The sequence below is a fragment of the Marmota marmota genome, unplaced genomic scaffold, assembly GCF_001458135.2.
Source record: "Marmota marmota marmota unplaced genomic scaffold, marMar, whole genome shotgun sequence".
In the NCBI taxonomy this organism is placed as follows: domain Eukaryota; kingdom Metazoa; phylum Chordata; class Mammalia; order Rodentia; family Sciuridae; genus Marmota; species Marmota marmota.
In genome coordinates, this window is record NW_026000211.1 from 28,509,589 (window position 1) to 28,536,436 (window position 26,848).

Genomic DNA, 26,848 nt, shown 5'->3' on the forward strand with positions numbered 1-26,848 from the left:
GTTGACCTGCATTGCTTGTGGTCCTTTCTTTCCTTGTCTTTTTATATTGTTCGCGTTTCTTTCTGCTTGGTGAAACTGTTGTGTTATTGAATTTTCCCCCTATATATTTATATTGCTCTTGTATAGTTGCAAAGTCTCCCTTGCAGGTGCGGGCAGCAGCTCTGCCCCTCCTCCAATTGGGGCAATGTGCCTACCATGCTGGCGGGCTGCTGGGCCTGTTCTGCCGGTTGGTAGCTGGTCCGCCTACCTTGCAGGCGCGGGCGGCGGCTCTGCCCCTCCGCGGGCCGCTCGGCCTGTTCTTTCTGTCGGTTGCTGGTCTGTCTACCTTGCAGGCGCGGGCGGCGGCTCTGCCCCTCCCCCAACCAGGGCGATGTGTCTACCACGCTGGCGGGCCGCTGGGCCTGTTCTGCAGGTGGGTCACAGGTCCACCTACCTTGCAGGCGCGGGGGCGGCTCTGCCCCTCTGCGGGTTGCTGGGCCTGTTCTGCCTGTAGGTCACAGGTCCGCCTACCTTGCAGGCGCCCGGCGGCTCTGCCCCTCCCCCAACAGAGGCGATGTGTCTCCACGCTGTCGGGCCGCTGGGCCTGTTCTGCCAGTGGGTCGCAGGTCCGCCTACCTTGCAGGCGCCGGGGGGCGGCTCTGCCCCTCCGCGGGTTGCTGGGCCTGTTCTGCTGGTGGGTCGCAGGTCCGCCTACCTTGCAGGCGCAGGGGCGGCTCTGCCCCTCCGCGGGTTGCTGGGCCTGTTCTGCCTGTGGGTCGCAGGTCCACCTGATCCTCATATTTAAAAGTAGGATACAATATCTTCCTGAAAGCTCCTCATTTCTCCATCTTCCTGGATTCCTCCTAAAATGACTCTTTCAGTTAGAGGGCAGAGTTACCTCCTCTACCTTTCAGTCTCTCCCAAGTCAGATAGCTACACTGTAAGGTCTTGTTAATTCAAGCATTGGAGCTTCAGTGTGAAGCTGAATGGAACTTATGGCTTATTCTTCCCTAATACTCAGGGAAGCAGGGTGAGGTTTTTCCTCTAGCCAGTGGGCATTCTCATTCTACTTCAATCTTCCCTTCTCAGAAAGTGTTGCCATTGTATTACTTGCAAGTTACCTAAAACCATGACAGCTAGGTAAGGTGAATGTCAATTTTCTTTCAAAAGTATTATATCCCATGAGGAAAGTTTATTTATACTATTGATGTGACTTGGCTGTCCTATCTTGGAATGAATTATTCTGACCTATTTGTTCTAAGGAACATTTGACAAATTACAGTGCTTACTTACATTAGAAGGACCAACTTATTAACTGTCAATGGGTCCGAACCATTCAGTATGGGAGGAGACACCTCCACGTAGATTCTTGTGATTCCAAACATTCTGTTGACTGGGGATGAGGTTTCATTCAATTTAATATTGGATAGTATATATGCAGGCATGCTTATGCAAAAAGTTATATATACATCCATGTGCCACATCATGGGACATTTTGGTAAATGATGGACTGCATTAGTGATGGCAGTCCCAAAATTATAATGGAACTGAGAAATTCCTATTTCCTAGTATTTTTACTCAAATTTTACTATGTTTAAATATGTTTAGAGACTTTAACACAAATGATTGCCATTGTGTTACAGTTACCTATAATTTCAGTATAGTAACATGCTGTACAGGTTTGTAGCCTAGTGGCAACAATAGGCTATACCATGTATCCTAAGCATGTAGTAAGCCGTCCAATCTAGGTTTGTGTAAGTACACTTTGTGATAGTTGTACAACAGTAAAATTGACTAATTATACCTTTTTCAGAATGTATACCTATAATTAAGTGATGCATGACTATATAATATATATAGACATGTATATTATATAAATATATAAAAAATATAAATTGTTACCCTTTCATATTGCCTTCCAATTTGGTCTATCTCAGATTGTTGCTTTTATGTTAATAGTTAATATGAAAGACTATCAGCACTCTGCAAAACTTCTATTTTCCTTTCTTTTTTTTTGCCTACATTTTTGAAACTGATGTAGGAATGTGATTTGCTATTGGCAATAAGATGTTAATGAAGTATTTCTAGGTGGAAGCACTTAAAAGCCAGTGTAGTTTCTCTATTCTCTATCTCCTGGCATGATAAACTAGAAAGGCCAATATTGTGATGGTGACATTGTAAGTTGGCAGATCTCTGTCCCTTGCTGAGCCCGTGTTGGACACACAGAGAGAAAACAAACTTATGTGATTTCAAGGGGGAGACTTTAAGTATTTATAAACACAACACAATGTAGCCTATCCTGACCATTGTAACAAATTTTATCTTTTAGTTTGTTGAATGCTACAGTTTCCTTTCTTGTTTTTATAACCTTAATTCTTTCTAATTTCATTCTCTTGAAAGAATTTTTATTTATTTATTTTTGATAACAAGTCTTCATTGAAGCCATGTGTGTTTGTTTTTATACATACAAATTCTGCCACAATGTTAACTTGTGTATTTATTTTCTTATGGATGTTGAACATGTAAATTTTGAACACAATGACAAAATTTTAGTTTTATTACAGAGGTTTTGTTATGAATTGTTTGAAAATATTTGAATGTACTATACAAGAGGGAACTTAGATAAAGTTCATGGGAAGTTAGGTTATTACCCAAAATATATAAGGGATTCAGATAACTCAATAGCAAGAGAGCAAACAATCCCATTAAAATGGGCAAAGGACCTGAATAGATGTTTTTCAAAATAAGACATACAAATGGCCAACAGATATCTGAAAAAAATACTCAATATCATCATTTTTAGGAAAATTAATATTTAACACTATGAAATACTACCTTATAACTATCAGTGTGTCTTTCACCAAGAAATGAAAGATAACAAGTGTTATCAAGATGTGCAGAAAGGGAGCTCTTGTACACTATTGGTGGAAATGTTAGTTATTGCAGTCATTATGAAAGACAGTATGGAGGTTCCTCAAAAAATAAGATAAAAATAGAACTATCATATGATACAGAAATTTCACTTCTGGGTACATATTCAAGGATATAAAATTATGTTGAAGAATTATCTTTACTTCCATTTATTGAAACACTATTTACAATAGCCAAGTTATAGAATAAACCCTAAGTGTCCATCAGTAGATCAATGGAAAAAGAAAACATGGTGCATGCACATAATGGAATACCATTCAGCCTTAAAAATGAGGAAAACATCTGTCATTTTCAACAACAGCCTGGAGGACATTATGCTAAGCAAAACAAACTAGGTACAGAAAGACAAATATTGCACGTTCTCGTTTGTATGTAGAATCTAAAACAATTGAACTCATAGAAGGAGAGAGAATAATGATCACCAGAGAATAGGGGATGAGGATGAGATAGAAATTTAGGGACACAGAGAGTACCTGAGTCTCAAAAGGGAAACTGCCCTTAACTGTTAGAATGCAGACAAACAAAACCCCTGTTCCCCACCACCACAACAGGAAACAAAAGCACAGCGATTCACAAGCAACCCAACACACGTCCTTGCCCACAGCTTGCAAATTGGCTGATGTAAAAGCAACAAGCCCCCAAGATATCTGAAAGACAACTGAAGGAACTAGGTGGTAGGGTTAAACCATGCTAGGGCCAGGCACAAGCACCGGGAAAACTGGTGCAATATTGCACAAGACTGTCCTGCTCCACCTCTAGTCCAGCTCTCTAGCTATTCTACAAACAAAGATGGTGTAACTCACTCTCTCTCTGGGATTCAATGTGTTCCCATTCTTGAGTGTGTACTGTCCCTTTATTATAAATATCTTGCTCTGCTACTCATAGCTGACTCATTCTTAACTTATTTTCTTCAATATGTCAAAAGCCTGGAAGGTCCCAGTAGAGGTCTCCTCTGCCTCTGGAGAGACCTTCTCAGACCCTCTTATGGTGACAGAAAGTTATATGTCAAAGAGTAAAGTGTTACCATGAAACAGGAAAAAAAAAAGAAAACTTGAACAATTATAAATTTCTTCAAGATGGCAGGATGCCATTGGGGAAGAAGTTGGAGTTTTGGGTTTTGAAAGAGTTTTATAAACTTGATAAGACCTGATATTTCCATGTACCATTAAGCTCATGGCAAGCAATGACCTTTCAGAAGGTGTGGGCTACCTTTAGTGGTGGTGAAGCATCCTTTCAGGATTCTAGAAGGGCCCATTTTCTCCTCTCTACCACCCAAACTCTTCATGATATTTTAAGTTTCTTGAATTATTTCCTTATAATTCTGAATGTTCTCTTAAAAATATATTCCTTAATGTGAAAAATATATATACTTTTTGTATTTGGGTTCTATAGAGGAACAGAATTAATAAGATATATATATATATATTATATTATTAATATATTATATTATTAATATATATATAGATATATGTATATTATGTGTGTATTTGTGTATATATACATATACATATATACACATGTGTATATATATCCTATTTATATATATGTATATATATACATACACATATGTATATATTTATTTATTTATACACACATAAACACGTATATTCTATATATATATATATATATATATATATATATATATATATATATTTCGTAGGCCTATTTTATAGAATATAGAATATATACATGTACTTCATAGGAATAAAATAGGGGAACAATATAGTGTTGCTGAAGTTTCAGCTATTCCCTTTTGTTCTGCTTGACATATTTAGACACTATAATGGTGTTGATATCTTATGAATAGAATAATAAGTACTTTGGTGTGTATAAGACATTAATGGAATTATATGCTTGTCTGTGTTTGCTCAAATTTCTGAAAAATACCGGATCCTGATGCATCTCTTTGCCCAACAACTTTCTGAGTAATGAGGTTCAGCAGTATCAGGATGTGTAAAGTGCTGTCCATGGTGCTGAACCCAGGCTTGCTGACCCTGGTCCACAGTACAAACATGAATCCAGCAAAGTATTCTTTACTGCTGAGCATTTACATGACCACAGGAATTTTAACTGCTTTTCCAAGAAACTGCTATCCATTTCTTAGAGATGGCTGTAAAATTGAAACCTATTAGTCAATCCAAGTTCAATGCCATGTTTCAGCCTTACATGGACTTCAGAAGTCACAAAACAGAGCTCATATTGATAAAGGATGCAATAGACTGATCCATAAGCTGGAGTAATTGTTTATTAATTTCTACATGGTAGTAACTAATGAATGCTTACCAAAAAGACAAATAATCTCCTTGTAGTGAGAAAATACTAATAACTTGCACTTAGTCTGTGCCAGGAACTGTCAAAATGCTTCATATATTTCATGTAATGCAATCATCACAACAACCCCATAAAGTCAACTCTATTACTCTCCTTTTATAGATGGGGAAATTGAACTGCACGGGTAGAAAATGATATAAACAGCATTCAAACTCTGGCAAACTGGATCTGGCAACTGTGCTTTTAATTACTGTAAGATACTGCTTATACATGAGAAATAAAATTATATGCAGGAGTTACTTTGTAAGGACAGAGTAGAGAGAAATCGTTGATATAATTTAAGTTTTAGTAGAAATTGATTGTGGTGGTTTAGCAAATATTGTTTTTCATAAAATAAAAGTATATCTGCCCCAGGAATCAGTAATGAGTCAGGGCAGAAATAGGGTTCAGAGTACTTCTCTTATTCCTATTTAATAATAATCAATTCAATTTACTATTGAACTTGCTGAAGTGGCATTTTGTAGTGACTAAGTAGGCTGAAAGAGTAGAATACCTGGGCCCTAAATACCACCTGGGACATGAATAGTTTCATGACCTTTCTAAGTTGCTTTTCTTTTTTCACTTTAGTTTTCTTATCTATTAGTTGGGGAAAAATAATCCCTATTACACTAAGATATTGTGCCAATTAGATGACTTAATGCCTGTAAAACACTCACAACAATCTGTGGCACTTAACAAATTTCACTAAATATTAGTTATCATTATTTCATGCTTTTATGACATTAACCAGGTGAAATATTATTCAAAGTATTTTGTGATTGAAAGATATTTTTTACATAGTTAATTATCTTTCTTGTGCATTAATTTTATGGTTTAAATATGAAGGTTTGGCTGCTTTTCCCATTCATCATATCTGTCTTTAAATTTAGAATATAAGCTGAGTAAATCAGAAACAACATAAATTATATATATATATATATATATATATATATATATAGAGAGAGAGAGAGAGAGAGAGAGAGAGAGAGAGAAGCAGTGTTTTCCACAGTGCAGCTAATTTATAATGTATGATATTGGTTACAGAAAAAGTAAGTACTGTAAGTACTCATATATGTACAAATCAATGAAAGTTTACAGAACAGTTAAGGTTTCTGGACAGATTTGTTTACTTAATCACTATTGGTAGCTAAGGCAATAGAGAAAACAAAAAAAGTGGTTAGTTTGCTACAGTGCCTTGTTCTGATGGCACACTGTGTAAATACCTAGCTAGTATTGAGTCAAGGATATAAACAAAATGGACATACTGCAATGCCATAATTCCTAATAGATCATTTCATTTTAATATTAAAATAGTGTCATTCCTTTAGAAAGTATTAATAATTATGATAAATTATACCATGTTTAATAGTGAGATACCCTGTTAAATTCTGGTGGCAAACACAAACAAGCAAACAAAGCCAGTAAGGAAAACTGGGTGTGGTGGTGTGTACCTATAGTCTCATCTACTTGGGAGGCTGAGGTAGGAAGATTTTGCTTAAGCTCAGGATTTTGAGGTCAGCCTAGGCAACACAGTGTGACCTCATTTTAGAAAAAAAAAAGCAAAGACAAATTAATAAAATGCAAGGTAAACTTTCCATTTTCATGTATCTGATAATAGGAGAGATAAATAAGAAAATAAATCATGGAAAGACAGTATGAGTAGGAATGTACAAAGTGGTATGGGAATAAAAATTATAGCATGTGAGGAAATTTTCAAGCAGTATGTCATATGTCATTTTCTGAATTTCTGGACTTGTAGCTTATTAGAAAATATAGTTTTTAATGCATAGGTTTGAAATCAGGTCCATTTTATAATTTCAAGGTTGTACATCCCTTAAATTTCACTACAGCAATTGTAATGGGTATTAAATGAGATAATGCATATAAACTGCTTAAACTGCAGCCTATTGGTTTTCAATAGAATGTTTCTGTTATGAAAATGAAACATAAATTACCATGAAAGGGTTATTAAGTGTGGGTGGGTACCTTTTGGAAATAGGATGGAGATTACCTAAAGCAAAAATACAGAGCATGGCTTTTAAATAAAATGTGAGTACATGTGGGTGAGCTATAGAAGAATAAACTGGAAAATTAGAAAAAGTCTAGACTTTGTCTCATAAACATGAAGATTATTTTAATATACATGATGGAAGATTTGATTGCCTGAAGAAACACATAATGACAAAGTCAGTATGAAATCAGTCACATTTTAAGTGAGAAGGCATTTAATTAATCACAAAACCATCATTAAAAATAATAGTATGTGTATGTTTGCAAGTTCAACTTTTCCATGGAAAATGCTTGGATGTCTAAGGGCATATAGACCATTTACAGCAACTCTCAGGTTGGAAATTACTGCTGGCGATTATAGGGACCAGTGAAAATTTTGCTCATGAGAATGGCATTATCAGGTTTGCATCTGAGAAAGGATACTCTGTCCATGGAGAAAGAATGCTTTGCAATGAAGGTAGGGTGGGGAGAAGGTTGTAGGCATGAAACCAATCACAACTATTTCAGTGGTTTAGAGTAAGTTTGTATAATGTTCTCTGGTTTGATAGGAAGGAGAGGACACAATCTCTCGGAATTTATTAAAGGACATTTTAGGGAAGAAAATATTTACTGATACGTGGGTAGACTTAAAGTAATCAACAGGTTAGGACTAACAAGAATGGGAAGCTATTTCTCCCTGAGGCCTTCATTACGTTCAGGTGTCATGAAAGCTTGAATGAGGGCTGGAATCATGGAAAAAACTGTATGAAGTGAACCTCAGTGAAGCATCAGGGAATGGGGGAAATGCAAACCCAGGTTTCTTTATTCCCACTTTCCAAATCCTTCTGGTGCCTTCACACTAAGTCCAACCAGAAACCAGAGGTCAAGGAAAATTCAAAGGCCATCAGGCCTTCTGGGCCACTGAGAAACACAAAAATATAGAACAAATCTAGGAAGGCAAACAGAATAGCTGGCAAAAGATGAAAAGGTTCTAAACCAAAGCGATGAAAATGGACATGAAAAAGAATAAATAACTCCAAAGACTTTTTGTGGAGTAGGAGCCAAAGGACTTGGTGACTCTATCACTTGAATCCCATGCGGTTCTACTAATACACATGATAAAATATTTTCCAGGAAAACACAGAGTTAACATATCAGCCATGTTCTGAAAGAATCAGTATTTGATTAATCAAAGCAAAATAATTTTTAAAAGTTATCACGTGTCTGTATGAAATGTTGATTTTCCCAGCGGGATACAGATGAGAGGAAGGATCTCAGAGTGCTCTTAGATTTCTTGTTTGAGAACTTGGATGAATGATGGAACTATTTACCAACAAAAGAGAGAGAAGGAGGAAGGGCTGGAGTTGTTGTTAAAAAAAATGGAAGTCAATAAGTTACAGCAAATTTATATTTAATGGTTAAAATTGCTATTTCATTAGACTCTAGTTGGGTTAATCTAGTTCTCATAGGTTTCAAAGCTGATGCTGCCCCAAAGTTGGAGTATTCACCACTGGTTTGCAGGAAGGGACAACATACAGGTCCATAGTGGAACATAATTATTTCACAGCTAGTCATCACTTACTGTAGAGAAAAATATCTTTGCAGTGAAAATTACTCTCCCACCTGGATGAGGACAAATGGAGAAAAACTACCCTGCTTAGATATATAGCTTTGGGGCCTCAGGTTCCTTTGGCAACAACTCTAGAGAGCTTGTTAATGTGACATTAGGAAACTCAGCTATGAATTTATAGCATTGCCTGTTCAGTTAGGCTCAGCAGTGTGTTGAAAAGTGGTATATTGGTCAGTCTGAACAAATCTACTTCATTTGATCAAAGTTGTTTATTGACATCATGACTCTGGCTTTAAAAGCACTGATTTTCCTCCTTTTTTAAGATTATAAGTTGCTCTCTAATGAATAATTCTGTGTTTAAGAATTTTTCCCTAATATTGCTAGTTATTTCTCTATGGCAGATCCCATGAAATCAAATAATCTATGGGAATTCTTAAAGCATTTGGTTTGTGTTGCCAATGCTTTCTAGAAAGCTTGAATAAATGTATGTTTATACCCACAAGATATTAATCTCTTCTTTGCCTGAAGACAGTATTACAAATTGTAAAAACCTTTATTCAATATTTGAAAAACTGTGTTGCTACTTTTAACTTGAATTTTAAACTTCAATTTTCACACTTTTTTTTTCTTGCCAGTGGTAGTTGTGTGTGAGTTCTTTTTGTCTTTCTTGTTTTCTACTTAAGTCTTAGTATTTTTATTGATACGTATGAAATTTTTTATATATTAAAATGTCAACTATATCTGTTGCCAAAATGTTTTCAAGTTTATTAAACTTTAAAGTTATATGTGGCATTTCTGGTGTTTATAAATTTTATGCTATTTAGTAAAATACATTATTTTATTTGTAATTTATTTTAACAGAAATTCCTTTTTTTAAACTAAGATAAATTTGTCTATATTGTCTTAATTTCATTTTAAATTTATTTTCATTTTTATAATGTTTAATACAAATCTTTCCAGACTTATTTTGTTTCGTAAACCAAAAAAGAAAGTTATTTGCCCTCTCTGTGCATCGTTTCTCTTGTATAAAATTGGAATATAAAAGCATACATTGTAAGGCTTAGGTTAATACTTACAAAGTACTTTAAACAGTGCCTGAAATATAAATACTCAGTATGTTAACTATTATTATTCAACACCATTTGTCCACAATTCTACAATCTAGAAATCTCTAAGCATTAAAAAATTGTTCACAGTTCATTTGGCAGAAAACATGACCTGACCTGGTGTAAGGCTTGTGTTATCACACTAGTATTAACCTTCACAAATTTGACAGCAGACATTTTGCTGCACTCATGTCATAGTACTCACCCAAGCTCAGAGGAGATGTTATACAAAACACAGTATATACTCTCCATTTTCATTTTAAAAGTTAATGTTAAAAAGTTTTGAAATATAATTAGTCTCTGAATCCATGATTTTGAGCTGTATTAGTTATTGATCAGCTACTAAAGACCAGGCATTATACTAGGCTGGTGTATTCAGGCTGCTATAATAAAATACCATAAATGGAGTGGCTTATAAACAATAGAAATTTATTTCCCATAGTTCTGGGAAATCCAAAATCAAGGTGCCAAAGTTTGGAATCTGGTGAGGGCCCATTTCTTGGTTCACAGATGGCAACTTCTTGTGGTGTCCTCACATGGTGAAATAAGAAAAGAAGCTCTTTTGGGCCTCTCTTTCTAGGGCACCAATCACACTCATGAAGGCTCTGCCCCCATGATTTGATCACCTGCCAAAGATCCCACCTCTTAATATTATATATTCATGATTATGTTTCAACATATGGATTTGGAAGGGAGGCAAACGTTCAGACCATAGCACTAGGTATTGTCTATATTCTGTTATTTTACTTACTGCTCAAAATGATCCAGTCATACATTCGTCCAATCAACCAATATCTTCTAGGTCCCATTCAAGGTGTTTGGGACATTATCATTAACAAAACAGATTAATTTCTCCTTCCTGCTATGAGATAGCATTGTATTTCTTTGAGACAATATCATTGCTGCTTGTTAAAATTAATAAAATAATTTGGAGGTAAGAAATAATGTTCCCTTAAAGATATACCATAATTGCATACATATCTTGATTTCAAAAACTGAGATAATTTGAATAAAAATAATTCTAATTATATTTTACAGGAGGAAGTGAGGTTTAGAGATTAAGATACATTAATTAAGTAAATGGCAAAACTTGGATTGAAAATTTTGAAGGCCATTCTTTCTATTGCTCCATTTTGATGTCTCAAGGAATGGGAAAGATTCTCAGCAGAATAGATCTTCCATTTTCCCTCCTCCTCTTCCTTCTCTTCCTCTTTGTCTTAGTCACCATAATCAACCACACATAATTGGATGCCCACTATTACTGTACAGGACTTAGCTCGGGAGATCCTATTTAGATCTGTTAGAACTCTTATGCCTTCTTTATTATCACATTTCCACTCCACTTTGTTTTCTCATAAAATCCTCTGAAGTGAGAGACATATAAGGCAAATATCATTAACTTCCCTTCCCAATGAGAAAGGCAAGGTGACTAGGTTAAATGAATTACTTAAGTCATAAAAGACATTGTTAGGAGAATTAGATCCAGAAGCAAGGTTGTAGCATTCTGAGTTCTTCTGTGACTCCCAGTACACTTTAGGAATTTGAGTTGACTTAGAAAATCAGGAATGTCTATTAGGGGCTTTCCTTAGCAAATAAATTTTTAGGGTTTTCCCTTATGATAGTTTAGAAGTTATAGCTGTGGGAAAGAAGGCCACATAAACATTAAGAATCATGAACTCCCATCCCCCAATCAGAAAATTATCTTCCTGTTTTAAGTATTTGATTCTGTTATCCTAACTCCATGCTTATCAGTTGAGTCAACCAAGGTAATTAAAGCAATTTGAGGAAATATACATGACTGTAAGATCCAGGTGGAAATATTTAAGGCAGGCCATTAATACTACTATTGCAGTTAAATGCAGTGAGCATGTGATTAAGAAAAATCTCAACCTTAGGATGGAGGGATTGACACGTACTAAAATAAATCAGCATTTCTATTTTTCAAGTACTTTTATTTTAGGGGAAATCTGTTTAAATACATCCTCTAGCTGGCCATTGATATAGTTAGAGCTTCTTTTTCCTTTTCACAACCAATGTGTCTGGTCTGAAGTATGAATTCCTCTTTTTAAAGAGAACCATTCTTAATCCTTTCTTCTACCTTTAAACAAAAGCAATTCATAAATGACCACTTCTATGTCATATTAGTGCCAATGACTAGGACTACTGACAGAGCAGTGGGTAAATGAGCTCAACGTCACGTTCAGGCCCCCCTCCCCCAATATTTAATGACAGAGGAATTTCTGGAGTGGAATTCAAAGTAACATTAACATTTAGAGTATAGAAATGCAATAAATAAATTTATACTTGTTGACATGTCTTACAAATAGAAGGATTCCCATTATTTATTTTAATTGTTTATTTAATGAATAGGTTAATTAATACAAAAACTAGATTAACAACACTCCTTAAAAGAATGACCATGTTATGTGTGCCTTTTAACCTTTCTCTGGATCTATTCAAATATCCCTTTTAACAGTTGGTGAACATTAACCAATTATTTTTAAAAAAAGATAAGATAAAAGAGGATTCTGAGAAAAATCCGTACTAAATCTTTCTGTCTAAAGAAGCTTGGTTATACATCTGTGCCCAGGGAATATTACTTCCTATGATAAAAATATATATAGGTCCTCAGAGATAGCACATGTAAAATGATCTATCTTCCTTGTTAATATTTATGTAGGGAAGACAGACTTCATTTGGATGGGTGGTAGAATTTACCTTCAGAGACCACCAGTGGATTAACTGTACAGAGAAGATAGGTGTTGAGGTAGTCTTTGTCTTTATTTAAAATGATTTTTTTAATTTTAAAATAATGTTTCTAAGTATGAAATTCCTGTATCATGTTCTTTGTCTGAAATGGTCTGAGGCTAGATTTAAGAGTTGATTTAGTAGCCGCAAAATTTTTTTCTTCAGAAACAAATTTGGAAGTATTTCATTAGCAGGGATAATAAGAATGAAATTAGTGCTGAATTTAGTAGCTGATGAAAGTGTTCACAAAAGCATATGTAGTCACCTCACCAAATAGAATATAAACATAATATATATCATGGATGTGTGTATGTATCACTATGCTTCCATTTTTTAGAGGAAAATTATTTAAATTTGAAAGTATGCTGTTATGAGGGCAGAATTTATGTGTTTAGACTGGTAGAAAAAAGTTTGACATCTGATTTGTTACATTTTAGTTGCCTGGACAATTTCTAGGTCTTCAGGAGAGGTTAATAAGACACTCAGCATTGGATAATTTCAAGATCAAATTGATGAATGCCATATTAGTACTTAGGACAATATTTGGCACATCGTAAGGGCTTAATAATATTTGTTTTGCTTTTATTTATGATTTATCAATAGTTAATAAATCCATATCTAGGAAAATTTGTTTTTAAAAGTCATTAACTATAAATGAGGCTATTGATTTAAATAAAACAGTATTAAAAGATTATATTTGATGAAATCCACAAAGGAAAATAGTAAAATGTGTTTATATTTTCCTACCAAAACATTGGTTGCTTTTGTGAAGAGAATCATGTATCAGCATGAAAACAGTGTAACAGAGCATCAATAATTGAAGCAGAGTTAATATATCTCCTCTAAATCTTCAATTCCAAGGTTTAATATATTCATCATTTAAACAAGATTAGAATGTAAGCTATGTTTGTAAGATATGATTTGGGATATAAATTTTTTCTAAGAATTATGATATTTTTACATTTTCTAATACAACAATTGGATGTTTTATTTTGGTTGTTTATAGCCATCCATTTGGGTAAAAATATCTTAAAATATTTAAATAGTAAGATTTTAAAATGACAACAAAACATAAAAGTGTGCATTAGAAATAGGAAATATCATTGGCATACACAAGGATCTTGGCAGATAAACACACACTGGGACAGAGGTGCTTGTGGAAGTTTACTAAGATCAAGGGTCATGATGATAGGCACAGCATGGTATTTTTAATTTCCAGAGAAGGACAGAATCACATACCTGAAGACTTTTCCATAGGACCAAATACATTATTTCATGAATGCATTTTATGTTCCTTAAAGAAGTAAAAAATACAGGCGTTGCTTTCCTCCTTTACAGCAGTGGATTGGGGGGGAAAAAAAGGCAGAGGGATGCATTTTCTGATCTTTATGGTAGTACATTCCCCTGGATCTGCTAACTACCTGTGACCTCCTTATCTCCATAAGTCCAGAGAATGCTAAAGAACAGCAAGATAAACGGAGGCAATGAAGACAGATGGGGCATCAAAGTACCAATCTAGGAGGAAAGGTTTACAGCCTGACCTTCTTATATTCTTAGAACAGCATCATTAGCAGTTCTAATTACTTTTTTTCAAGCAATTGGATCATTTTCCTATCTCAAAGCCTGCGGTTACTTACATCCCCAAACTCTTACCTCTCTCAGTGTTTTTATCTACTATATTTCCCATTTGCTTTGATTTTTTTAAAAAAATCTTCATTATTTTGGTATTTAAAAATACTTGTTTCTCGAAGTTGTTCATGCATTTGAAATGTTCTTTTGTACTTTGGTGGAAAGAATAAGTAGCTATTCTTTAAAAACTCTTTTTAAAACTATAATAAAAGGTAAGGAACTTGGAAAAGATGTTAACTATATATACATATTTACAATGCATATAAATAATATGTTATGAATGCTAATAATACCTAAAGTGTTTTAATTTGAAAATAACTAAATACAAGTTACCACTTCTACATTTTTCCTACATTGTATTTCCTACATTATTTCCAATCTACAGGCATCACAGCTTTAAAGCCTTTTTATATTTTTATTTTTAAAAATACTTTCTGGTTCTGCTTTTATTTATTTTTATTTTTTTATTTTTTCTGGTTCTGCTTTTCAAAAGTAATTTATTACCTTTTTCTCAGAATTGTCTCACTGAATTTCACAAACTTAATGCATTAACAAACCTACTTAATGCAGATACTGGCCTTCAAATTGTCATTGCCATTACTACAACAACAACAACTACTACTACTAGTATCCTGCCACTACTACTTCTATCTTGAGTTCTTCTCTTTTTATTTACAAAAATTAGAGTTTCTTTAGAAAAATTGTACCTGCATTTGTAATACATTCTATTCCTAGTCTCTATACCTCTATCGGATAATGGTGGATGATCCCAGTGGTCCAGTCTTCATGTTCTCACCTAGACACTCAGCTAAGCTTCTGCAATCAACACTGACTGCTGTGCTGACCTCTAACATCTTAGTTTCTTTCAGAGGCCATTTATGGTACCTAATCCCAGAGAAATCAGGGAGTTCCTTGAAGCATTGACGGATTAGAACACAAACCTCGGATTGTTGAAGTCTGGTCTCTGAACAGAGAGTTTTTGACCCAAGCAGTTCTAGACTGATGGAAGGGATGGATCTGTTTCTGTATGTGTATGTGTGTTTTTATCAACACTGGAGAATCTTCAAAAGTATTGAGGCTGCTCCTATTTATTCCTCTAGTAAAATTTATATGAATATTATAAAAAAATTTAACCAAAAGAATTGGTATCACATCTTATGTTGCTTTCCATAAACCAAGCATCCTGAACTTTTTCGCCAAGCCTGGGCCTGGGAGGTTCCAGTCATTCTGGCTGCAGCACAGGTAGGTGTTCACCATCGTGACGTGGCTCCTGAGAAGCCAAAAAAACTTTCTCCTTACTCTTGCCGTCAATCTAAACACTGACTTAGAAATCTTTCTTGATTTCCTTCTTGGTCCCTGGCCCCATCTCCATCACACCCACCCAGACCACACTCATCCTCAGACACACATATCCTCAGTTTCTTGGGCTCTGTTCTGTTCTCGACTCCAGTTATCCTGGCGGTGCCAGGTTCTGGGAACTCCTAGAGGCTCTGCTGCCGCCTCCGCCCGCTCTGCGTTCCCCGCGTGAGCGCTGGATTATTCCAGTTTTTGAGCATGGCAGATTTCCACCGGATGACATCATGGGAGCCGAGTGAGTGCCGGCTCCGAGAGGGGGACTGAGAAGGGGAGGGGGAGCAGAGGAGGGAAGAGGGCTGGGGAGCGGAGCCAGATCCGGGCTGCCTGCCACCGGTGCACGTCCACTAGCTGGGGAGGAGCGCTCCACCAGCTACTGACAAAGGATGGGAGGATGCCGGTTCCCCGGGATGCCGGCCGCGCGCAGCCTGGTGGCCGCCTGAGCCACTTCACCCTCCGCCGGTGAGTGATTGCAAAGATCATTCAATCAGCCTCGCTGTGAGTTCGCACTCTCTTCCGCTTTCTGTCCTGGGAGGTTATCTCTGATCCCAAGCGCGGGACTTGGCACAGCAATAGCCCGGAGCGCAGGCAGCAGGTGCCTTTGCTCGGTGGAACTGTGTCAGAGCTTATGCTCCTGGTTGGGGTTTGTGCGGCTTGTTGGGACCCAACCCGCTGGCGAGAGCTCGCCTAGGAGGCGCCGCTCTGGTGAGTGGAGGCTGCTCCAGCTGGTTGCCTGAGGTAGTTACCTCTATTGGACCCCAGCGCCCACCGTGCGCTCACGCTGCTTCTGTGGATCCCGAGTGCAAAGCGCGCTGTTTACACCCGCGTGGTACTAGTCATCCAGCCGCATCCCTCCGAAAGCGCTGAGTCGATGACTGTCACTCCACAGGCTCACGCACTCCCAGTGTGGGCTTGAGGGAGCAAGCACTGGTTACCCAGGGAGGGAGCGCACCACGGAAGACTGAGGGCAGTCTTTGTCTTGGGTTTATAGCTGATGCGCTCAAACCTGAGTCAGGCTCACTGCAACTGTAGGGTCCAATCCTGGTTCCCTGCACCCACCCCACTGGGCGAGGGATGTCATTGTGTTCCGGAGGCAGGCGGGATTGAGAGCTGGAGATTTAAGACGCCGAAGGGTCCTGCGCTCACGGGTGAGTGTCGCAGTTTTCTAGGTGTAGAGCTGGCTTCTGGAGCTCCCAGTTGAGGCAGAGAGACGCCCAAGTTCTATCCCCAAGTGGTGAAAGGAAAAGAGCAAACTTAGCGATACTTACCCTCGTTTTTTTTTTTTCTTTTTTCTTTTTCTTTTTTTCTGGCACTGAAGCGTTCATCTTGGGGATTATTTGTAGCAGGTGGATGGAGTCGCAACGTTCAATATGTAGTTTGCCCCACATTTTCTTGGCAATTTCTTTTGTTACTCAGTAGGTCCAGAAAAGATTTGCTTGCTAAACATATTTGAGATCAGTATCTTTTCTATTTAGAGCACAGCCAGTTTAAAGGGACTAGGAACCTGCTCAGGTACCTTAGTTGAGAGTTGCGTCTCCCGCTTATAGTATAACTGTCAATATAGCAAAGCCCGCGTCCGCTGGTACGCGTTATATTGATGAATGTCTTCTGTTTGGGAAAAGCACAGATTTTTGCATAACAAGGAAGTGGCGATATTTACTGGAACATTGTGCTTAATGTCAGTTAACATTGTGCTTAATGTCCCCCCTACCCCCCCCCCCCAAAAAAAAAAAAACAAAACTGCTCTGTGGAAAAAAGATGGAAACAAATGAAAATTTGCCACTTTGGGGTTTAGTTGCTTTTTTGGGGGGGAGGTGAGTTTTAATCCACTGAAATCTAAAATATTTACCAGTTTAAAAGCTATTATGTGTGTGTGTTTGTGTGTGTATAAAAATTAATGTATAATAAATAAATAAACAATCCCTGCACATTAAGGAGATTCTTGGTATACCAGTTTGGTATTCCTGTGCGTGACATAGTAATAGAATATAAGAAAGTGACAATGGCAGTTATAACTCAAAGGGTGGTTTTTTTTTTTAATTTTAAAAGCTTACTGCTTTTATTTAGATTCCTTCTTTGTCTTTAAAGACAGGTGATCCTAATAAGGATTTTCTAAGAGGATTGTAGTACATTGTCTTGATCAGCAATTGCTCTTCTGATGAAGTTTAAGGTGCTTTCAGAGCAGACATGATAAAGTATTTGACTAATAAATGTAGTAGAAGTGAAGAAGGATCTGGGTGAAGAGTAGAGGGAAGTTTTACTAAATATGAATAGTGGAACTAAGAAGGGCATCAGAGGGTGTACATTAGTTTTGATTTTGGAAAGGCTTATGTTAGCTTTTAAATGGTTCTCTCTCCTGGGAAGTGCATAATTAAGTGTTTGATTATGTTGACAGGTCTGTAATATGACCAAGGAGAGCTTGTCTTTATCCAGGATTTCTGGGGGCTAGCAATAACATTTTCTCCAGTGATTCAGAGATGTGTTTATTTCATTGTTTGTTTCTTGATTTCTTGTCACAAAAAAAGCCTCCATCTGTTTCTTCGAAAGTTTTTTTAACTTTCTAACTTTGTCATATTCGTCTCTTTATAGTAAAGCACACAGAGCTTTATGTTAAGGTTCTCAGAGAACCTGTTGCTCACATGGACTGCTTTCCTCAGATAGTAAAATAGTAAAAGCTCTTTTAAAAACCTGCTCAGAGAATGTATGATCTGCTGATGTGCTTATGTGATGGGGTGTCCCTGACATAAAAATGTATGTTACCATAAAATATATGTATACTTTTTATCAAACTGTCAACCAGCCATGATAGGCAGGAGATACTGTGGCATTTAGTTCATGGCTTTTGGCATGAACCTTTAAAAATAAGATGTTTTACCCATTTTACATGGTAAATAAAAATGCACATTAAAGAAAAGAGATACATTTTTATTTAAAAATCTTTAATTTTATTTCAAACTATTTTGTCTAAGATCAAAATGCTTTGATGTTTTACTATACATGCATTAACATATGTAAGGAAAGTCATCACAAAATGTAAGCATCTTCTACATTGATATGATTTTATATATTTGATAGCAAGTACAATATTATTTTAAAAAACACATGGGTGAAAATAATGTCTTAAACTGAGATTATTCTCCTAATGTTTTTTTCACATATTTTACAATAAAGAACCTTAGCTATTTTGTTACACAAAGACTCAGTAAGAAAGATGAGGAAGAAGAGAAAGAAGTTGTATTATAAGACAAAAACAAAGCCACCGCTTCTTGTCCAGAGTGGGTGAGAGTGATGTTCCAAGGTCATGGAAAGAGCATTATGTTGGTGTTTCATCTAACATAAGATTATGTATGAGGAACAAGTTCATCCTATTTGATGGCATCTTGCTTTCAATGTTCCAGTTGGTTGATTTAAAGATACTCATATCATAGAAACTCTATGATATGAAATTTGTTTCACCTTCCTTGTGGCAAAATTGTACCTTGAACTCCATCAAATGTTGTCTTGTAACCTTTCTATAAGGAGGTCTTATGGCTTTTTCAAGCTTAAAGATGCTTATGGATCACAAAACATGATGGTTTTAACTTTGGGGTAGGCCTTTGAAATGGAAACCCATCAGTAAAGCTGAAAGGTTTTAGCATCTTAGCTTCTTCTGAAATTACAGATTAAAAATGAAAGTCAATAGTTACAGGAAATTATTGAGGAATGTGGTGCTATCTTACTTAGAGGGTAAAGATAATGGAGTTTTCATAAAATTAAAGGAATTTTAAGCAAAATTCTTCAGAAGCAACCATTGTCCTTTTGTTATGTGTTGGATACATTTTTGCAACTTAATGGGCCCTTCTATGAAGTTTTTAATTGATTTCTTACTTTGTAGTCTCCAAATGATGAACACTAGGTGGGAAATATGCATTTAAGTTTTGACTTTGTCATCTCTTAGAGGAAAAAAATCTCTTTGAACTTACTTTCATTTACATAAAATAAAGATGATAATATATTTGTCTTGCTTTTTCACTGAGGGAGGAGGTAGTACATAGCAAATGAGTTAATGTACAAAAGTGATTTGGAAAATAGAGGGAAACTATCTGACAAATATGATGTCTTAGTGGACTTAGTAACTTTAAAATTTCTGCTTAGTTGAAGTCAAAGAAGTAAATGTAAAGAGGTGAATCTAGTTTCTGATTTCTATTTTAAATACCTGGCACTTTTAATTTGTGGCATTCAAGAATATTTAAACTATATATACAATTTGTGTTTGGTAGATCAACAATTTAGCTTGTTATTCTTTTGACTTTTAACTTCTACCAAACCTGTCAGTCTTATTATTACTGTCAAAGATCTTTGTCTCTGGTTGATTTTAAGATTTTTCTTTTGTCTTTATTTTTCTTCAATTGTACTATGATGTTCCAAGGCATGTTTTTTTTTTTTTAATTTATCCTCCTTAAATTCAAACATTCTTGAATTTGTGGATTAATATATTTCATCAGGTAAAATTAAAAAAACCTTAGCTATACTGGTGAATTCTTGTATCATATCTGCATATATAACTCTTTTGTTCTGTGTCTTTTCCATTTCTGAGTTCTCAGTTCATGTTCAGCAGATGATTTCACTGTACCTAGAATGCCTCTTACATTTGTTTCACTATTTTCACTCTTTGTTTTTCCTCTCTGCTATTGTTTAGACATTTCCTTTTGAACCTTTTTCCTTCAATTTACTAATTTTCAACTCTGCTATGTCCGTTATGCTTTCAAGTCCATCTATGGGCTACCACTCCAATTATTACCTTTATTTCAGTTTTCAGACATGCACTCAACTCTTTTTTTATAGAGTCCAATTTAGCTATTTTCTCTATTTTGTCTTCTGTTACTTTGAATATATTAATTAAAATTATTTTATTTCTCTGCTTTTGCCCATAACCATATTGTTCGAGCCACTTCTCAATGTCTCTCTTTACTCTTGATTTTAGTCATTGTGTATAAAATTGTAGAGTTTCTAGATAATTTATACATTTCCAAAGAGGTGTTGATATTTTCTCTGCATGGTATATACAATGGGCAGGGGGTGGCCAAGTCAGTGTTGTTAGACTTTGTTCCCTTCTGGGGCACTGAGCTGCCAGGCACAGGTATCCAGGGCCTCCCACTGTAGGACAAGACATCTGAGAATCTTGCTATTCTTTTTAGAAATTTCCTTCTTCATGTCTTAGCCTCCAGTTATATGTGCAACTTCAGATTTCAGCAGATGTCATGTAGGTAAGATCAGGCAGGTGTCAGCTGAAATTTTTTATTTTTTGTTGAGGGGATCTTGGCCCTTCATATCTGTAATGGTATCATAATCATGGTATCTCTCAGATACCCCTGCACCCACCCCCCTGCATCTGCCCCATAAAACTGCAAAAAAAAAAAAAGAATCTGTGCTGAAATCTTTATTTCATAGCAGTAGTCCTCTGCTAAAGCAAAGCCCATATTCTGAAGATCTTGCTGTTTCCAGATTGGCAATTACCTTTACTCTTTACCCCTAGGGGAAGGAAAACACCCTTAAAAGTCAGCTTACCTCTCTGATACTTAATCTATCTGAAATTGTGACGCTTCTGGTCGGGATGTGTTCAGAAGCTCTCTGTTATGATTTGGTTCTTGGGTAGGCCTATGTTTTAAAGGCTTGGTACCCTGTTGGTGCTACTGGGAAGTGGTGGGAACTTCAGAGTTAGGGCCAAGAGGGAGGTCTTTAGGTTCTAGGGGCTTGTCCTTGAAGGGGAGAGTGAGATCCCCACCTCTTCCTCTTCGTCTCTGTTTCCTGGTCATAAGATGAGTGGTTTTGCTCTGCCAACATGTTCCCCACCATGAGTGCTGTGCTGCCACTGACCAACTGATCGTGCCCTAAAACTCCAAAACTGTGAGCCGAAATAAACCTGTGCTATTCACATGGTGAGTATCTCAGGCATTTGTTACAGTAATGGAAAGCTGACTCATATACTCTGTTTGTTCTTATTAGAATTTCCCCCTCAGACCCATCTCTTATAGTTGTTCTTGGTAGTGGTATTGGTCTACTGTGGCTTACTTTACCAAAACTGTCAATTGAAATGGGTCACTATTTATAACTGATTATAAATGTAGATGTACAAGGATGCAGGCTCACTCTAATAAAAGTAGAGTTAGTAGCCTCAACCTATAGTTTCTAGGCAATACAGCTAACTCCAAGCCCATTTGATTTTTGAAAAACATTGTTACAAAAAGAGGCCAGATTCTACTAAGCATTATATTATATGCCATTTGGTATTTAAACACTTTTGTTGTTGTTGTTCTGTTTTTTGAGGTAGATCTTAAGGACAGTGAAGGTTAATGATTCAAATAACGAGTAAATTTGAATTCTTTGTCAACAAAAGACAAGCTAGTAGCTTACTGATCTCTTTACTTATTGGTATATGGATAAAACTCAGAATATATTCTTAGACCAACTCACAGAACCATAATTAATCCAGATCCTACCTGAGGAATACTGTTAGATACATAAGGTATAAATTAACTATATTTCTGTAGATTGGATTGGAATTTTTGATATTCTGCCTAGTGATAGATGATCCTCAAGGTGAACTAATATATATAATGCTCTTGTTAAGTGATTACCTGTTCCAGACAGCATATTAGAAACCACTGGCTTCTGGAGATACAATCAGCAGTTGGAAAATGCCCGGAATGGACTCTTTTCCTTCCTGATTCAGTGTCCCAAAGTATTCTAGAAGATTCGTTGAACCTGAGGGAAAGTGGTCAACTATTTCTTTCAGCACTGCTAGTTCATTGTCTGAGACTGGCCCTGTGTGCGTGAGTAATGCTTCTATTCCCACAGGGTATGCCACAGGTTTCCCGGGCCCTCCCTCACATCCTCTGCCTCACTTCTGATTCTGGCTGACATTGCAGACAGGCTCTGTCTCAGTTGTGGGGAGCTTTTTCACAGCTCAGACTTGTGTGGAGTATCTTCCACTTTCCACTCTGTGACTTTGCTAACATGTGGTTACTAGTAAAGGTCCATGCAGTCTATAAATGGGGAGGAGTTAACCCTACTCAAGAAGCCCCTCAGCAAGTGGGAATGGGTGGACAGTTCTGGGAGGCATTCTGTAGCTCCTGAGAAGTCCAGGCGGGACGGTGCCTCCACTGCTACTGATGGTCAATGACATTCCATAAGCTTGTACTGGTTTATGTTCTTTCTGGATTTCACTTCACTCAGTACCTCAACTTATTTCTTGAGGTCATCCTTTACTGTTTTCCCATGGTTTCTTAGTTCAACCTCTGATTCGAAGGAAGCAAGGTATATAAATTGGCTTTTCTTCCTCTGGAAGAAGATGAAAAAAAGAAAAGAATCAGGATTACAACTATAAGCCATATCCACCTATAGTGAGAGAATTAATGGGGAAGAAGCTAAAATGACTTTTATTTATTTATCTATTTATTTATTTATTAAGGGTATTTAATTTACAAATTGATTATCTTTCAGGTCACAAATGAGACCACATAAATTTTTTTTTAGTAATAATAAGATCATCTGTTGATCTAATGATTAATTTCCCTCCCTCTTTCCTTTCTTTTTTGCTCTCTTTTAATATATATTTATTGGCAGCCCATTCTGTGCCTAGCAATCAGCTTGGCCTTGGTGACATAATGATGAGTAGAAAATCTATCCCGATTTCTGCTACTTTGGAACTTTTTATTTCTGTGCAATTAATTAAATAATCACATGAACTAATACACAGAAGCAAGAGTGAGTATGGTGAAGGACAGTACACACTGATGGGGACGCCTGCTGTAGGGAATTTGACTTGTCCACAGAGCTTCAGACAACTCTTATTTTAGGAAGTGACATTTGAATTTATATTTAAAAGAAAAAAAATAGTTGATTTGGTGATCAGAGAATGTAAAATTTTTCTACTAGGAGAACAAATGGAAGGTGCTGAAGGCCCTATTGTTGAGAGAAGCTTGGAAATTATGCAGGAGTCATACACAGTTGGAGGAAGTATGATATGGGTTATGGGGGTGTGCCAGACATAAGGGACAGGTATAGAATGTTTGGTATATTAAGGAATGAAATGTGTGCATGTATGGAGGTTGGGATCTCTAAAGAAGGTCTCAACCAATAAGTAAGACTGTTAGCAAAAGAAGAAGTAGAAGAAAAAATCTGGGGAGAATTTTGTATAAAATACACAGGCTAAGAAATACTAATAGTTATGAACATTTGAAAAAAGTGGGATTTGTAGGAATTGATAATTTCGTTAGTGAATTTCTAAAGAATACAGTTGAAAGCAAAGAGACACTATTCATTTATTTCTCAGTTTATTTATCCTAGCTTATGATGATGATACTTCAGAACAGCGTATGAGGCTTTTTAAATTCAACACATCTAAGTAGTGGTAGAGTATAATAAAATGTATATATTTTTATCATTATATTAACTTTTAGAGTGGTAGAATTATAGGTAAATTTTAAAAAAATTATTTCAATTAAAATTTTACTTGAGATTGATTTTAATAATGTAATGCAGAAAAGTTTATTTATATGCTACTGAAGCATGGTGTTAGTTATTCTTAATTATTCAGTCCCAAATCAGTTCCTGTATTGAGGTTTTAATAAAGTTAAATTGCCTGTATACTTGCACAAGTTTGGATTCTGGTTTTGTTAATCTCTCCCAAATTCAAATTTTAATCAATTAGAGACAAATTATTTTCCACTTAGAGCTATATTTCCTTTGATATTTCTTAGCAATTTTGCTTTAATAGAGCTGAAAGTTATGAACCAGACTCAGTGTGAAACGATTGATCCTTTAATAATTAACATAATGTATACAGAAGCTCTTGCCAGCTACCTTCGTTTCTTAACGAAATAATGTAGCTTATATGTAGATTACTTTTAAACTTAATCTTTTATGAAATCTCTTAAACTTGTATGTCTTATTTTAAAAAATGTTTAATGAATAAATGGATAAATAAATATTCATTCAGTAACTACCACATGGAAGAGAGATTTTGTACCATGAACAATGTCAGAGGAATTAGAAGGGGGAAATTTTTGACAGATTCTAGTATTAAGATATTGAATGGCAAGTATGAAAGGTAAAATTCTTAGATTTATGGATTTGCTCTTCATGACATTTGTGATAAAGAAAATGAATCTTCAAAACAAGTGATAGATGCTATTATGTTGGGTTTTGTTGTGAGAATGAACTAGATTTGTCAATTTGCAGGAATTGTTAAAAATTATGCAAAAGGTGTTAGTTTTTTTTTCATACATGACTCAACGAGCTCAAAAAACAAAAAGAAGTATTTCTTTACAAAGAAAAGCAAATATTTTCAAATGTCAATAGATGGCATAGACTATAGTTTCTTATCCTACTTTTATTAATTTTTTCAAATACTCTTTTATGAGTATGAATTATTTTCATCATAAATATAAATGTTTCTTGAATTAAAAAATAAGCAAAACTTGAATGTTAATTTCTGTTAAATTTGAATAGTTTTATTGTGGGAAGCTCTTTTTTGGTACCTTTCTCTATATTTTCATATCTTTCTATATTTATGATACGGCAACCTAAAAGGCAAGTAAGAACAAAGAGTTTATTGAAGAGAAAGTGAGTGAGGATGGCCACCCAGGAATCATGAATTCCAGTTTTGTGGAACATATTCTCTGAAATGTCTTTAGAGGGGTCTGGTTTTGTAGATATAGAATAAGAAGTAATTGACAGCAAACCCATTGTTACCATGGCATTGGTGAGTAGTGCAGGTTGTTGATTGGTCATGGGTTACATAGGTTATACATTCCAGGTAAGAACTGCAATAAGTAGAAGCAAGGCATTCTCCAAATTATTCATTACTTTAATGGCATCGGTGTGTCTACAAAGAATTAACTTGAGGCAGTCAAGAGCTGTATTCATCAGACTATGAAACTCTGGCATCTATGAGGTTGTGACTTCTGTCTCACAATCCAGGTCTTCCAGGTCCAATAAGAGTTCGCAGATGCTCTTTCTTTTACTTATGTCTTCAATAAAAATTATAAATATTGAAAAAATGATGTGAAAACAGTCCTCTGTGCTAAGTTATACTGTATGGTAATCATATGAAAATTCCTTTGAAAATTTTGTATTTAAACGGTGTGAGATAGAATACATGCAAATAAATTGTTTTAAAGAAATTATTTATCAACCTCACTAACTCATGAATAAATAACAGAAAACATTTCATATTGCTAAGTTTTATTCATGTGTGTTTTCATGAAGAAGAAACAGTAACCTCCCTCTCTTCCCTCTTATTTTTTCATGGCAATCACTATCTTGTTGATGATGGACTATGAACTCAGTCCATTGCAAAGTCTTGGTTATTTACTTAATGGCTGTGTGTGACTTTGACCATGTGGGTGTACTTCACCATGTGGGTGCTGGGAAGGACCGAGTCTTTGGATCTATAATGTTCTTTGGTTCTTTCTTGATACCTGGAATGTTAAATTTTACTTAAATATCTATATATTTTATACTTTATAAGAGTAAACTATAATACTTTATTAACATTTTTGTTATATAAAAAACTTCAATATTAATTTTATTTATTTATTTGTTCTAATTAGTTATACATGGCAGTAGAATGCATTTTGGCACATCATACATAAATGGAGTATAACTTCTCATTCTTCTGGTTGTGTCAAAATTAGTTTTAAACAAGAAGATTCAGCTTTGCTCTTAGAAGAATGGGAGACAAGTGGTAGCCAGAAAATGCTCAGACTCTGAGCCATATTGACCTGTGTTGAAATCCCTACTAGTAGATTGCCTGATGTGTTTGAATGTTGGTTTTTAATGTGCAAAATGTAGATATATAATTTCCTAGTAGTATGGTGGTTAGGTAGATGAAAGGTAGTAAAGAGATTCCCTAAAAAATAGTAAGTTTTTAATTCAATTTAATTTAGCATCATTAAAGTCAAATTATAGCTTTAAATGATCAAGTATGGTTTTATGTTTGTAAGATACTATAAATTTTCTCAGATATCTTTTTCATATCTATATAGTCTACGAAGTATATGTTATATTTCTTGAGGTATTCAGCAATTTTACTTCTAGAAAAACTGTTCATATGTGGGTACCAGGAGTCATGTGTTTATGACAATGTCATTTGTGTTAATTTGAAAAGTTCAAATAATCATTCATTATGGGTTTATTTTGGATGCTATATAAAAGTTTAAATAAATAACTCAAAACTAACATGTGTCAA

General features: G+C 35.7%; 1 protein-coding gene across 6 annotated transcripts in view; it reads left to right on the forward strand.

Annotated features, from left to right (window-relative positions):
- The first annotated feature begins 15,913 nt into the window (after positions 1-15,913).
- The window catches only part of Marchf1 (membrane associated ring-CH-type finger 1), a 732,725-nt gene continuing 721,790 nt past the window's right edge, over positions 15,914-26,848 (forward strand). For 3 of the 6 annotated variants that reach the window (XM_048791729.1, XM_048791736.1, XM_048791735.1), the window contains exon 1: positions 15,914-16,077. The gene's annotated coding sequence lies outside the window, so the exon portion shown is untranslated. Of the gene's footprint in view, positions 16,078-16,124; positions 16,764-26,848 lie in introns of those variants that run through there. The other 3 variants (XM_048791738.1, XM_048791739.1, XM_048791731.1) reach the window with 2 other exon arrangements.